Here is a 16681-nt window from a genome sequence, read left to right as displayed (position 1 = left end):
TACACGTAAAATATGATAAAAAAAATCCAACGACCCTTCATTATAAAAAAAATCGCATGCACAAAAGTGACGTTCAGGATTTATCTGTAAATGCACGAACGTGCAAATTCATTTGGATTTGTAAAATGATATGAAAAAAACGCAACATTTTACACAACAATACACTAGTATAATAATAAGTCTTTAACTTTACATAATCATCATAGTTCTCTTTAAGAATCAACACCGAAACGATTATAGAATGATTGAAAACATATAAAGTAATCTCAATTCAACTACCTACATCATATGGTAATCCTAGAAAAAGTTTTCATAAAATGAATATTGATTCATTCACAAGTAAAAAGAAAGTATTTACATGTGTTTAATAAAGTTTATAACTAATTCTGGAGCTGTTACATCAACGATTTGATCGAATCTTTTTCTCTCATCTCTTGAGACCTATATCACCATAACACAAAATTCAAAGAATTTTTCTGGCTCCTAATGGACGTCTTAAAAAATACAAACCTAAGAAACGGAATATATTATAAAAGGATCAAACGTATGCTATCTATTGTGATTTAAGTTTTTGCGCAAAAGCCGGATACTCACAAACTTGCAAATAGTTATGACAATTGATTCACGAGCTACGGCCGAACCCACAAATTCGTGCACTTATTTTTTACGAGCATGTAGTTTTCCCTAAATAACATATTTTTGCTCTAATTTGTGCTTAATAAACTCATTTAACTCTTTTACTGTAATAATTAAGTATTAAATAGCAACTTCGATACCAAAATTATACGAAATTATGAACTTACGTGTGTCACTACTCACACCAAAATACGCCACCATCTTCACCACTGTCTTGCGACCGACTGATGCCATTGACCTACGGTATTTAGTACTCAAACGTGTCTCTAATATCTGCAGTTTAGATTGGAATAGGTTTGAGCTCGAAAAGACGATTTGCTTGCGGACAGGATTTTTTAAAAGTAGTTTGCAGGATTATATCGAACCGGTCGGAAAGGGTTAGTACTCTCAAACAAATTTGCAACCCCTATTGTACCATTTGGGGGTAATTTTCTGGTTAACAGTATTTAAAAAAAACAATTTTATTAACTATATTATATGTATGTCATATAACACTTTAAACTCTCGCGTTTTGTACACATATTTAATTACACAAACGGGTCTACCGCGATATAATTACATTGTTTTTACCTTTAATTCCGACGTCTTTCCGTGACCACAGCTGGTGCAACTCAGCTGAAACGAAATTATATCGCGGTAGACCCGTTTGTGTAATTAAATATATGTATGTCATATTTCGAAAGTAGTAGAGTCTGTGCGGAAAGAGAAGAGTCGTGGCAGAAACGGGAACTAACATTTTAAATTTTATATGGCAATCAAACCTTTGACACCTGTCTTGTAAAAAGTAAACAAACTTCTGTCAATGTATATTTTTATTAACAAAAACCGCAAGTTTTATGTATAAAATATTTTCAAAACACGATAAAACCGTACATAAAACCACAAGGAAAATTATATTTAACATTGTTCGGTTTTGTCAGCGGGAAGAAAACGGCTAAAAGCCGACTATCGACTTACAAAAAATCGCGGTAGGTGTTTCCGCTATTCGCGGGTATTGATGTTGTATTTAATATTAAATAATTACCTATTTAATAAGCCCCCTAAGAAACTTGTCTCCGGTACATAATCGGTAAGTATATTCATTCAAAATATATTAATTTTCATAAATATGCAGGTCATTCATGATCTTTAAAATAACTGACAAATAGTCTTGATACTTGCCATTTTATGCATATTTATATGTATGTAATTTCTTTTTCAGGATTGTGTAAAAGTACCTACGGTATCTCGAATAAAAGACCGTTAAGTAGGTGATATGCAAGAATTCGTAATCTACGTGCCGGATTCAAGCACATCCAGTTCAGATGAAGATGATGATGATTCTATGAGTGTCCCTGATTGTTTTGAAGCTAGCTCAAACATAAGTGACATTGAATATTTTAATTCAGACTTCGATTACAAAGAATAAAACTTTTTCTAATAAAATATTTCTTTATTTGTAAGTTCGTTTACTAGGTTCTGAATAAAACTTTTTCTAATAAAATATTTCTTTATTTGTAGGTTCTTTTAGTTACGAAATTATATTTCATATTTAGCAGTGACTTTTCGGCGAAGTAAAATATCGTGAGATGAGAGAACCGGACATATCCCAATAAGGCCTACCTACTTATGCACTATTTTTATTCATATTCATATTTATTATTAATAATGTACACATACATTACAAGTCAAGTTTACAATGGGTGAAATATATCCCAGATAAAATTACAGTTCTATTGCCCAATTTCTACCCGATCTACCCGGTTTTAATAACTGTTGGACTGCACAGATTAGGCAGTACATAAATGAGACTCGTATCTTGTTTGGTACTAAAATTACAGTTGTATTGGGCAGATTCTTAACTAGTTTTAGCAGTTTTGTCAATCGCAGTCACTTTTTAGTATCTGAGATATAAAAACAAGTGTGTTTTAAAAAGAAAACTAGTGCCTGCGCTAAATCAGAGGGTTGAGTTGACGAGCCGACACCACCACCAGGCTCCGTTTAGTAAGCCGTGGTAAAAAACCGGAACAAAAGGGATTCAAGTATCATGACCTTTAGTGTCGTACTATAATCACGTGACCAGTGTTGTCAGCATAGCAAAAACCATAAAATAGCACTGGCGCGCCCTCAAATCCCACGACTCTTCTCTTTCCGCACAGACTCTAGTAGTAAACTCTTTATTGTACAAAAAGACATATTAAAAATAACATACAATTAGCAAGAAGTACAAAGGCGAACTTATCCCTTTGAGGGATCTCTTCTAGTTAACCTTTGAGTAGATGAGAGGAGAGAGTGAAAAGAGGGTGACAAATGCAGCAAAATGTACAACAAGGTACCAGAAAGATAAAGGATATAAATACATACAAAATTAAAAAAAAGTTTAATTTGAAAGTTGTCAAATGACTCATTTGTCAAACTGATTTTATAATTGTTTCTCTTCACACATATTATAAACCCTCTAAAATGTGTTCAAAAACCGCAAATTACGGTCGGCATAAAGATAAACTGTTATTGTTACAACAAATTTCTTATCTATGAAAATGTTAATATAGCAGTATAATGTGTATAGATAAAACATTGCATTTAAATATAGGTACATATCTTAATTACAAATCCGAGTTTATTAAACGAGCGAAGCGAGTTTAACAACAGGATCTCACGAACGTGTTGATCACAGATTGTAACAAAAAGGTTTTGAATTTGATCCGGATTTGTTATGGACATGATCTGTCAGCGTAAGAGTGATGTTTTTGGTTGAAGAAACGTTATTTCGCAAGAAATAACCTTTTATTAGGTATACTGTCTATGTACTATGTCTACTATGTATATGTCTATATACTGTCTTGCATGGTAGGTTTTAATGAAAATTGTGCTCTAATTTAGTATTTAAGTCCTGTTATTAACACTTCTATGGGTCTTGCCTGAATTAAATGATTATTTAATTGAATATGATTTAATTATAATCGGAATAAGCCTCCTTATTGATGCGAAAGTGTGAGGAAGCGTATCCAAGTCAGGAAGGGCCTAATGATCGTAATTGCCTACGTTTAGCGTCAGTGCCTAAGCTTCCGACGCGGCATGAGTATGCGTAATTAAATGCTTAACGGTTATAGACACTTTCATGAGCATATATTGTCATGAGTAGGTTCATTACAGTCAGCAGCAGAAGCTGATAAACAGGCGAGGTGTTCAAAATTATCTTGACACGCTTTTATTCTCTTAACAAAAAAGTCGCGTCAACATCATTTTTAACACTATTAGGCCGCTTATCTTTTGCTGTTGACTGTCAAATCATGAGCTACAAGATTAAAACAACGACGTAAAGACGAGATAGACAGTACTGTAGCTCTACTATGAGTTCCGTAAATGACAGTGAGAAGTGAAGATAGTGAGAAAGTTAAGGAAAATGTATGGAGTAATTGTACAGTGCCTCTACCGGTCACGTAAAGAACTAAAAATTTCAATTTGTACCATGAGTTACAAACGTTTTTACGCGAGTTTTCCATACTTGCCTAACTTCACACCTAAAACGCTCTCTTTCTAATTATATAATGAAAACTGAGCCAGAATTATTCTGCGTAAATACTTTACGCGAGTAAACGTGACAGATGTTATGGAAAAATACGTGCGTTTCCAACGTGACATTTCTGTCAACTTGTAAACACAACAAATACGCAGATTTTTCACGAATATCAATGCAATTTTCAACGTAATATGTATAAATTTATAACAGTATGTGAACTTCAAGCAAAACTTTAAGGGATAAATCAATTAATAGTTCGATAAAAGGCTGATTTAGTACAAAGGTAATGAGTTATACTTGACATCATATTTTCCTATTTCTACTGCTACATTTGCGAAAATCACATTGCTTACGAGCAGTTTTTGGTTTTAGGCAAGAAGCTGATTGAAAACAACATTTCCATGAAAACCCGGATTGCATCATGTATGCATGTAGAAGTTACATATGTATTAAGAATTAAGGCTCAATACAAGGAGCGGTACATAGACATGTTGCTGTTTTTGTTGCTGGGTGCACATAACACATAGTAAGAATAAGACATACCGCAAGACCTATTATAATATTTACACAAGAATTGCTACGTATTTTATTAAGCATTATTATCTTATATAAAATAAAACATACAAATGTTCTGTGGGTTTATTTATTTTTCTTTACTAAGTAAGTATTATTTTATTTTCCGTTGTTCAAATTATTGTGTTTGGTACCTAGGTAATCGTTTTTCATGTCAACTTGGTAACAGGAAATATAAAACTTTCTTCAAAAACTTTTGATGGTGGTTCTGAATCTGAAAATTTAAATAAGATTTAAACACATTTATTGCCAAAAACCCGCTGCGTGGGTTCATTTTGTATTGGAAATGGGGCGCTTGGCACTGAAATATACTCGAGATCATATAGGTACTATAAAATTAAAATCGCTATTAAGGTCATACGTAGGGTCTGTGCGGAAAGAGAAGAGTCGTAGGTATAATGTATGGGCTCCCCTAAATTTCACGACTTTTCTCTTTCCGGACACTCTATTAGATAATGTTACTTAGCAGTAGGAGACGGCCGCTGTCATGATGCGGACTGAAGCGGACCATTATAATACATACCTATTTTAATATTTTAAGATTTCTTCTCATGTGTGTATTATTTTCATCATAGGTAATAAATATGTAGCCAAAAGTAGCCTGTATAATCGCGCCGTATACTTTGCTTCCTATTTTTTAACACGCAATGTCATAATTTTAACTCGATTATTAATGATGTTTACGTAATTATCATATTTTGCAATTTTTGTCTTGAATACAATTATATTTTAATTTATACACTGTTTACTAACATTGATGTGTTTATTATTTTCGTAACTATGGCAACGTCAAATCTTTAAAAAATTGTAGAATGAAGGTTGAGTCAGTAACAAAGTGACAAAACTGGTCTTAGAGCATTTAATAACTGGAGTGGCCATTGAGTGCTTACTGTTAGGATTTAGGATTAGGGTTCCAAGCAGGAAAGAAAAGCTTGTTTTAACACCATATAGGTAATGTTTATTAATCTCAAGCAAGACTACATAGTAATGGCGTCTCATACGAGAAGAAAGAACACCTACGTTTGTTTTATATTGACAACCGAATAAATCAAATATCATAGTCGTAGTAGTCTCGTAGGTATACTCTTTATTTTTTTGTTGACATTATTACTTACCCCTCTGCCGAAAAACTTGCACAATTGTGTAAACTTTTGTATGGACCGACATGGTTATTTGTACGATACGTACAAATCATGTAGAAATAGCAATACATTTGACGTCCCCTCCCCCGCAAAAATCGGCGGACTGTTTTGTAAAGAAAATGACAGCGATGACATCTCCCTTCTAAATGCTCTTAGTGGATGGTAGAGGTAAGGAATACAATCTCCGTGTAATTAATAATGAAAAAGTGTCCGTCAAAAACCTTAAGAGGGAAGTATACTACGTAATCGTCCATACAAAAAGAGAAAACGTTTTTCCACTTGTATATAAATACGAGTATCTTCCATTCTCCATGATTTTTAGTACGGTATTGATACAATGAAAAACTAGGTTTATGGGTTTTCTTTTTTTCGCTACTCTGGAGGGATTTAGAAAAATTATAATAGCTGACAGCGTGCCCAGTTTTTGCAAATATTCTCCCTTAAAGGAGTTTTCTCATAAAGTCATAAAGGATTCTCCTTACCTCTAACCTCTATATTCACGGCTACCATCAGTATATGTAACATTACTTTCTGTGCATCTCACTTGCACTAATATGCGAGAGCGAGATGCATAGATAGTAAATTACGTAGACGTGAGAAAATGTGTCAATTTTGTTAGTTAGTTCTTTAGGTGAATCCTAGAGGCGCTGTATAAAACTCCGATAACTCTTGCTCTGTTTTTTAGTATACTTAGAAAGGGACAGCATCGTTTGGAGTGGAGTGAAGTTAGGTACATAAGACCGTAAAGAAACGTAAAACGTGACTCACGGCACGTTTATTCACTGAAAGTAAGTGAAAAATACTCTGCCAACTGATAGTAGAGCTAGTGGCTTATGGCCGCACATTTCAAACACAGCTACATAAGATTGAAAGCTTACAACTTAGGTTAATTAAACTGCTGGTTGACAAACAAACTAAAGAAAAATGTAACAAGGACTACAATATACTGTTTAAAAAAACTAAAATATTACCTGTTCAAGAAAAGTTTAGATATTTATTAGCTGTAGTGCTGTAGAACAATATATGTCACCGTTATTTAAAACTCCAAAAATATATCGTAGAAATTTAAGAAACTTAGTACGTAAGAAATACTTATGATGAATCGAGAGCATGTAACTATTACGCTACGTCTTACGTAGGCGAACAACGCGCGAACGCGGCGCGGCGCGGCGCGGCGAAATCAATCCTTTGATGCCCATAGAAGTGTCCTACGTAAGCGATCTCGTTGCGAACGCGGTGCGGCGCGATTTGCACGCGAATGTCAGGCGGCGCGGCGCGGCGCGGCGCGGCGGCGGCCGCTTTCGCCGCGCCGCGCCGCGCCGCGTTCGCGCGTTGTTCGCCTACGTAAGACGTAGCGTTACGGACAGAGAACGCGAAAGTATCTGATACCACGAATATTCAATAGCATTCCTCCGGAAAGTGACTGCTCATCTAAACAAATATTTAAAAATAAGGTAAAAACGTCATTACTAGAAAATTCTGTGAAACAGAACCCAAGTAATTAGTCTGTAGAATTAGCAAGTAGTAGAATATCGCTCGCAGACGTATCTGCATGTTTAAAAAAGTTTATTTAGCAAGTAGAATTAGATTCACAATTAAGTAGATTTATAGTGTATTATTTTAAGTTATGTAATTTATGTAAGCGCACAGTGACAATAGGTTAAGAAAAGAGTGTTTTTATTCGCCAACAAACTGTTCCGCAGTTTGGCGAAATTTCAAATATGTAAATTTGTTTATTGTGTATGTTAGAACTAAAAAAAAAACCGGCCAAGTGCAAGTCCGACTCGCGCACGTAGGGTTCCGTACCATTACGCAAATAACGGCAAAGAAATCACGTTTGTTGTATGGTAGCCCACTTAAATATTTATTTACTTTTGTACGAGTATTTAGTATTTGTTGTAATAGCGGCAACAGACATACATCATCTGTGAAAATTTCAACTGCCTAGCTCTAACGGTTCACTAGATACAGCCTGGTGACAGACAGACGGACAGAGGAGTCTTACAGGCCTATTCGGATTTCGAGATAATCACTAGATCTTGAGACGATTTATAGATCAACTAGATCTACATTAGATATCGACTAGATGTGACTTGGATATCTAAGTCATAACTTGTCGAAATCGTTCAAGAGGACCTCCAGAATCGCGGAAACGTCAAATGTGACATATCTATCTTACAAATATCTTTAAATTATCCGTATCGTAACTTGTTGAAGTCTAGTCGAAATCTAGTTCATTTTCCGAATCGAGCCGATGGGGTTCCGTTTTTACTTTTTGGGGAGACAGTTGAAATTTTGAACTTTATCTTAAATATTTACTACTTACTTTTTCAGGACATTTATTAAAAATATACAAAAATAAAAGTATTAACAAAATAATTAAACTAAAAATTAAAATTAAAACTAAACTCTAACAACATTACTCAATACTTTAATCATTTATTTACATACAATATATATACAGTGGTACAACTAAACGAAATTAATAACTAGCTTAAATCTAAAATAGCCCCAACTAACAACTATATACACATATTTACAGATAAAAAAGCGGCCAAGTGTGAGTCGGACTCGCCCATGAAGGGTTCCGTAATACTGGAGTCAGTTATGTAACGCTGCCATACATGACCCAAAATTTTTTTATTAAGCTATGAGCTTCATCACATCTGATATTTGAGTAATTCTAAGCATTTCTAGCCTAGGGTGGGGGGGAGGGTGGGGTACAAAGACGGCCGCCACCCGTCATCTTTAAAAAAAATCTATTCTGATCTTGGTGGATACTAGGGCAAGTTTGGTATCATTTTCGTATAAACCAACGACGTAGAATTCATTGCTGATATTTGTTTTTTTTCAGTTTCATAGTAATTTTACAAGAAAAACGTAAAAAGGTGAAAAATTTGGTTGGAGATTTTTGCTACCCGGAGCCGAAACTACAAATGATAGAAAGTTGAAATTTGCACACTAGATTACATTTATAAAGTGTACAAGAGATAAGAAGCGATTTTGAGAAATTCAACCCCTAAGGGGGTTAAAAAGGGGATGAAAGTTTGTATGGGGTTCAAGTTTTATTTTAAGCTAGGAATTTGAAACTTCGTAAAACGATATATTATTATAATACAAGAAAACTAATTTCAGCGTTTTTGAAAATTCATCCCCTAAGGTGGTGAAAAAGGGTTTGAAAGTTTGTATGGATATCAAAAAAATTTTCGAACGTGGGACTTGAATCTTTGTATTTGGGGATATTATTAAAAGACAGGAAAAGTAATTTCAGCGTTTTGTAAAATTCATCCCCTAACAGGGTTAAAAAGGGGTTGAAAGTTTGAATCCATTACAAATCCGAGTAGACACACATTTCTTATTGCCTCCCAGGCTTGAAATGCTTAGAATTACTCAAGGAACATATGTGATGAAGCTCATAGCTTAATAAAATTTTTTTGGGTCAACTTTATAACTGCTTCCGCTATAACAGCAAGTAACATAATAAAATTGCGGTTTACGGTTTATGACGTATTAAAAAAAACTACTTACCAAATCTTGTTCAAACCAATTTTCGGTGGAAGTTTGCATGGTAATGTACATCATATATTTTTTTTAGTTTTATCATACTCTTATTTTAGAAGTTACAGGGGGGGGGGGACACACATTTTACCACTTTGGAAGTGTCTCTCGCGTAAACTATTCAGTTTAGAAGAAAATGATATTAGAAACCTCAATATCATTTTTGAAGACCTATCCATAGATACCCCACACGTATGGGTTTGACGAAAAAAAATTTTTGAGTTTCAGTTCTATGTATGGAGAACCCTAAAAATTTTTTGTTTTTTTTCTATTTTTGTATGAAAATCTTAATGTGGTTCACAGAATACATCTACTTACCAAGTTTCAACAGTATAGTGCTTATAGTTTCGGAACAAAGTGGCTGTGACATACGGACGGACAGACAGACAGACAGACAGACATGACGAATCTATAAGGGTTCCGTTTTTTGCCATTTGGCTACGGAACCCTAAAAGCGGCCAAGTGCGAGTCGGACTCGCCCATGAAGGGTTCCGTAACAGCAAGTAACATAATAAAATTGCGGTTTACGGTTTATGACGTATTAAAAAAAAACTACTTACCAAATCTTGTTCAAACCAATTTTCGGTGGAAGTTTGCATGGTAATGTACATCATATATTTTTTTTAGTTTTATCATTCTCCTATTTTAGAAGTTACAGGGGGGGGGGGACACACATTTTACCACTTTGGAAGTGTCTCTCGCGCAAACTATTCAGTTTAGAAGAAAATGATATTAGAAACCTCAATATCATTTTTGAAGACCTATCCATAGATACCCCACACGTTAGGGTTTGATGAAAAAAAAATTTTTGAGTTTCAGTTCTATGTATGGGGAACCCTAAAAAGTTATTATTTTTTTTCTTTTTTTATATGAAAATCTTAATGCGGTTCACAGAATACATCTACTTACCAAGTTTCAACAGTATAGTGCTTATAGTTTCGGAAAAAAGTGACTGTGACATACGGACGGACAGACAGACAGACAGACAGACATGACGAATCTATAAGGGTTCCGTTTTTTTGCCATTTGGCTACGGAACCCTAAAAAAAGATTTCACCAGTGTGCGAAGTAAGCACTAAACTGTGCAAGTGTCATATTCAGTACAAAAATGCTTGTGTCGCTTTGCCGCACACTGGTGGAATCCCGCCTTAATGAAACACGATTAAAGGGGCCCACTGATTAACAGTCTGCCGGACGGTATCGGCCTGTCAGTTGTTCAGAACTGTCAAAATTTTGTTCTAACTGACAGGCCGATACCATCCGGCGGACTGTTAATCAGTGGGCCCCTTAAAGCATGTTTTTAGACCGAGTCATAGTCTAATAAAACATGGTCTTCTCTTCCCAGAGTGACACAAGCCTACGTCACAATAAGATGGCCGATATATATAGCGCTATCGCATATTATCATATAGCGCTGTCGCATGATGACGTAGGCTTGTGTTAGTCACGTGACCTAGAAAAGACAGGAAGAGAGTACCAGGCGGAGTATATTATTATACCATGGACCGAGTCCTATTTCTCATTTTGTAGAAGTTTATTTAAAAACATCATGACATATTAGACAAAAACAAATTAGGGTACATCGCCAATTATTAGCCAGTTTTCAATTACTGGCCACCTATACTAAAATGAATTCTGTGTATAGGTGAATAGAACTCATTTTTGTAAGAGGCGGCCAGTTATTGAACGAGTGGGTTGTGGATAAATTTCAGTTACTGGCCATTTTCCTTATACTGAAAATGAGTTTTATTTATCTGTAAATAGAATTCATTTTTGGAATAGGTGGCCAGTAATTGAAAACTGGCTAATAATTGGATTTTCGTACCTTATATACTAAAATGAACTTTGTTCACCTATAAATAGAAATCAAATTAAGTGGCCAGTAATTGGGGGGTGGCTACTTGGCTAGTAATTGGCGATGTACCCTATGTCCCAATTTTTAGTAGGTACATTAGAACCATTGTCGGTAAAAAAGAAATCCCCTTTCAAGGCTTGTGACTTGTAGTGTTTTTCTTTATTTTGGGGTGCGCAGTAAATAATAAATATGTTATGATATTGGATACATTCGCCTCGCGGCCTTCGCTCCGCCTGCGGTGGGTGTCTACCATTTTTAATTATTTATTAATTGTTTATTATTGAATCAGAAATGATTAGCGCACCTGGGTGTCGATTTTTGAAATTCTACCACTCGATTTCGTGTATTTCGTTCAATAATATCCCCACTACTAGGCATTTAAATTCTACTAATAGAATTGAAAACGAGTGGTCGAATACCACTCGATTCCCAATTTCTATCGCACGTATTAAAAAAATTAGCACTTCGCTGTTTTCCACCGATTTTCGAGTGACGAAATCGAGTGCACGAAATTCAAAAATCGGCCTCCTGTTCTGAAAAGTAAGATGTCGACTAGGAGCTCGTTTTGCTGTAGGATTATTAGTTTTTTATTTGTGATTTATATATATTGTGAGACTTATCGATAATATTTCATTTCAGGTATAAGCGAGCAACCTAAGCCACACATCTCATCAAATTAAGGTTGGTATTTAATTAAAATTACGATATTTCTTTTTAAAAATCGATTGAATCTACATGCGTGCATTTAATCATTGTATTAACTACTCTCTTAGTAGGTAAGATATCCTTCCTTAATAACCAAGAGAACAATGGTCTTTCTTCCATGGATTGTAATTTTTTTTACTAAACTTATTTCTCAATTCATATAATTATTTAAAAAAAATAACGGATTGCACTCCGGGAGTGCCGGCAGAAGTGAAAATTCATTGACATTGTAACAGTTTTTCGATCAGGTCACGTGTCCGTCTTACGAAGCGTCTTACGTCTTAATTACGTCGTACGCTCTCGCGAGTTTAACATTTCCCCATCACAAAAAGTGCACAGCGCCCCTAAAGAAGTTTTTCCATAAAAAAATATCGCTTTTTAACCTGCCTTTGTCTGTGTATGTATTATGATGTGTGCGTATTATGATAAGGACCCTGACTGAATTTTTAATCATCTTTTTTGGAGAACCATTTGTTCTGCTCTATACAACACAATCTGCTCTATTACCTACACCACACAAATACGAAAGTTTAAATTATGATTTCTTTATTTTCGAAAATCATAGTCGTCTCGTCATCTCCTCCTGGGCCTGCCCCGCCCACGCTTCTCTACCGGCATCCACATGGTGGCTATGCCAGGCGTGTCTCACTCCGCGATTTCGTCGCTTTGCTACAGGTAGCTAAAAGTACATCCGTTCGGCCCCAATTTTGGGGTTTGCCATAAGCCGCGCGTGGCGCTGTCGCCACCTAGCGGCCATATCTGTGCTGATCGTAACAGACGCGTTTTGTTAGAGAGTGAGTCTTCTGTACTTAGTACTATTATTTATTCTGTGGCTATGCTAGCCCACCTATCCGGATGCATGCGATAGACGTGGCCGGCCTTGTCCCAGGCTATTGCCAACGTCAGCAACATGGGGTCCCTTTGTTTCCCATAAAGTTTTAAGTCATAATGTATTGTTTGTCATATTATCATTAGTCATAAAACTGAAACCGTTAACTTTTCGGGATTTTCGTAAGGTTATCCTATAGATGGGTTAGGTTTTAGGTTTGTTTTATGGCAATCCTGAAAAGTGACGCGTTTCTGAACCAAATTATGACTAACGAAAACGTGGGCAAACAATACATTATGACTTAAAACTTTCAGGGAAACAATAGAGACTTCAGCAACATACATACATGTATAACATAAAACCCTCCTTCGGTTGTCGGGTAAATAATAAGTTCGAGAGGTCACATGCTTTATAGCTGACCATAAACACAGTTCTGCCAGGGCTGCTAAAGTAGATCGTCTATTTTATTGCAGTTCGCGTTAGCTTTACTTTAATACCCTGCGTGTATGTGTGTAGTTAGTTGTAGTAAGTGGTTTAGAAAAACAGGTTTTTCGTAAGATAGTCTTCTGAAATCTTAAACATTCATCAGATTTTAGGGGGCTTAGATCTTATTATTAATAATGTTATTCAGGAAAATGATATAAATGTATCTTGGATAGTTTTAAGTCTATCCAACACTTATATTATTTTAATAACATTAATAAATAGAATTAATACCGCATGTGGCCTGTAATATGAGCAAAAAATTTATCTGTAGGCTGTACTCCTCATACCGACCAACATTTGTTCAGCGACTTTTAAAAATAACTTGTGGTTTGATTTTTAATACACTTTAAAGTTTATTCTAAGACGCAATGTATTGCGAATTTTATTATGTTTAAGGCGTGACAAGCAACGTCAATCTCAATGATATTATGGCGTGGCGATGGCGTCCATTGAAGATAATATTTATTTTGTATGAAAAATAGGGAGTCTAAATACTTTATAATTTTTAAAAGTTGTTGAACAAAAGTGTCACCGTTTGAGGCGTACAATCTCGTGCTACAGGCCACACCCGGTATAGCTTACTTATTTACTTACCTCATGTTACCTAAGGAAGAGCGGAGGATCCCAACACAAGCTATTTTTCCTTAGCTTACATTTATCGTGTAACTTACAAAAATAAAGAATTTTGTATTTTGTGTTTTTTTGTATAAAGGGCAAATCACAATTTTGGTGTAACTTACCTTTTATGACGCTGGCTAGCTGCAACACACATATTATTTTAGTTTGTATACTATATTTTGTTCACCATCATCTAATATGACGAATTACTCAAATCTACATCCAAGCAAAAGTTAGTTTAGGCGAGATTTGGCTAAATGACCGCCTCTCTATCCACTTTGTCGAAACATCCGCTCGCCTAAACCTAGGTAACAGATGTCTACAATCTAGATTCTAGGCTAGGCTAAAGGTTGACGCTTACATATCAAGGCGGCGGCCGGTCAATTTTTTAAGTAAAAATTCATACATCCTGAGTCATGGTTGTTTTCTATATGTATTTAAGTATTTATATACAGGGTGTCCCAGAATTCGACGTCAAGTCGTAAACGGATGATAGACCAAGTCATAACAGTTATCATAAAAATACAAAAAAAATCCGACTCATGTTCTTTGTGGATTTTTTTGTGAATTTTTAAAGTGACCATAATTTTTAAAAAACATGAGTTGGATTTTTTTTTTGTATTTTTATGATAACTGTCATGACTTGGTCTATCATCCGTTTACGGCTTGACGTCGAATTCTGGGACACCCTGTATTATATATATCGTTGTCTGAGTACCCACAACACAAGCCTTCTTGTGCTTACTGTGGGGCTTGGTCAATCTGTGTAAGAATGTCGTATAATATTTATTTATTTATTATTTTTTTTATTATACTTTTGCAGATGCACATTGGTTATACAGTGGCTAAAAAATAACTGCATTCTCGTTACCAGTACGGCTACCATCAGTTTGGCATTGACATAAACGCTATCGTGAACGTAATTTACTTTCTATATATCACTTTCGCATTAATATGTCAGTACGAGCGAGATGCATAGAAAGTAAATTACGTTCACGATAGCGTTTATGTCAATGCCAAACTGACGGTAGCCGTACAGGGAGGTTTTGGGATTATACTGAGCAACTTTTACTATGGGACCAACCCCGAAATATATAAAATAAATACAGCAACAGAAATGTATTTATTTTTAGCCACCCTGTACATTTGGTGACAATGAAAGAACAGTTCAAGGTTTTAAATGTCTGTTGGAAGTAACCACACAAAGAGACAGATTTTTTTATCCAAATTAATTTATGCGACTTGTTGAAGGTAGAGAGGCAATAGAGAGTACTCTCTCCAGGCGGGTGTTATGCCTGGGGACACAGAATAAATAATAAGTACTAGGTACAGAAGACTCACTCTCTAACAAAACGCGTCTGTTACAATCAGCACAGATATGGCCGCTAGGTGGCGACAGCGCCACGCGCGGCTTATGGCAAACCCCAAAATTGGGGTCGAACGGATGTAGTTTTAGCTACCTGTGGCAAAGCGACGAAATCGCGGAGTGAGCCACGCCTGCTGGGGACCGAAGTCCACTGCGTAAGCGTGATGTAGGTCTCATACTAATTGCGTTCTAGCTCCCTAACGCCATCTGTTAGATTATTATGGCGCGACGTTGTCAGTGACAGTTAGAGGAGACGCCACAGACTCTTTAATTTTCATAGTAAAATCCATTTAATTTAATTTGACTTATTTTTAACAAATGTTTAATAGAAACATAGATGCCGAATCCTTCTTTTAAGTTAAAACAAGCTAGGAAGTACCATTCGCTGGTACAGTCACCCACAATAATATGTTACACAACAAAGACCGCAAAAATATCTGACACGATCGTATTTGTAGAGCCATAAGAGCGTGTCACATATTTTTGCGGCCTTCGAAGAGTACATATTATTGCAGTTGACTGTATAGGGTCAATATTGTATGTATGCATCTTGTCAGAAACTCAGAATCATATTTATTTATCATAACATAAAAAATGCGCCTAATAAGTTCGCTTTCAAAAAATCCGTACGTGCTTTCTTTGCTAGCAGAATGAAAAATTCTTTTTAATACAGTTGCTCAAAAAGTGCTACTTTACGTAGCTGTTTAGCGTGCGGAAAGTTGGTTATCTCGAACTAGTGCTTTTTACTTTTCCAATTTTATAAATTTATACTTGTTCCAATTCACGACTACTTATTGATGAGTGTTAATATTAGTTTCCTTTAAACGTCGTAATCAGCATAAAAACCTACCGTTAATGTAAGAATACGAAAAATATTACATATTTCATATTTAATTACTTACCTCTTCATCATTATAACACGTTTAATTTTTAATATTCAATATTGAAAATTCCGTTCTTAATAAGTTGACTGAATGGAACGGAATAGCTGTCAAACGCCCATAGATATAATATACTTAAAGACGACGTCTAACCGAGCTGTCACTGTTACCACTTTTGTTTAGTGTACGATTAACAATGTTTTTCTTATTTTTTCGCAACTGTATTAAAAAACGTCGTTCGATACACGTGCGGAAATGTCATTCTTCACTCGTCCCGAGTCTTGCCACTCGCCTGCGGCTCGTGGCAAGATATCTCGGTACTCGTGAAGTAATGACATACCTTCCGAACTAGCATCGAAATGTACTATAGTGTATTATTAGTTTCATAATATGTTTCGTCGTTATTTATATATTTATTTCTATATATATATTTCTAAAAGTGCGGAAAAAAGGAAAAAGGATATTCGCACGTGTATCGTACAACGTTTTACAGTACATATATGGCTCTTTAAACTTTTAACATACGCAAG

The 16681-nt window shown here is 35.5% G+C and overlaps 1 protein-coding gene across 1 annotated transcript in view; it reads left to right on the top strand.

The window, feature by feature from the left end:
- The window catches only part of LOC134677586 (limbic system-associated membrane protein-like), a 322342-nt gene that overhangs the window by 36782 nt on the left and 268879 nt on the right, over positions 1-16681 (top strand). Inside the window, exon 2 of the mRNA XM_063536064.1 lies at positions 11906-11947. The gene's annotated coding sequence lies outside the window, so the exon portion shown is untranslated. The remainder of the gene's footprint in view (positions 1-11905; positions 11948-16681) is intronic.

The sequence above is a fragment of the Cydia fagiglandana genome, chromosome 26 (assembly GCF_963556715.1).
Source record: "Cydia fagiglandana chromosome 26, ilCydFagi1.1, whole genome shotgun sequence".
Lineage (NCBI taxonomy): Eukaryota > Metazoa > Arthropoda > Insecta > Lepidoptera > Tortricidae > Cydia > Cydia fagiglandana.
The sequence above is the reverse complement of the archived record's forward strand: the minus strand, read 5'-3'. Positions and strand labels throughout refer to the sequence as shown.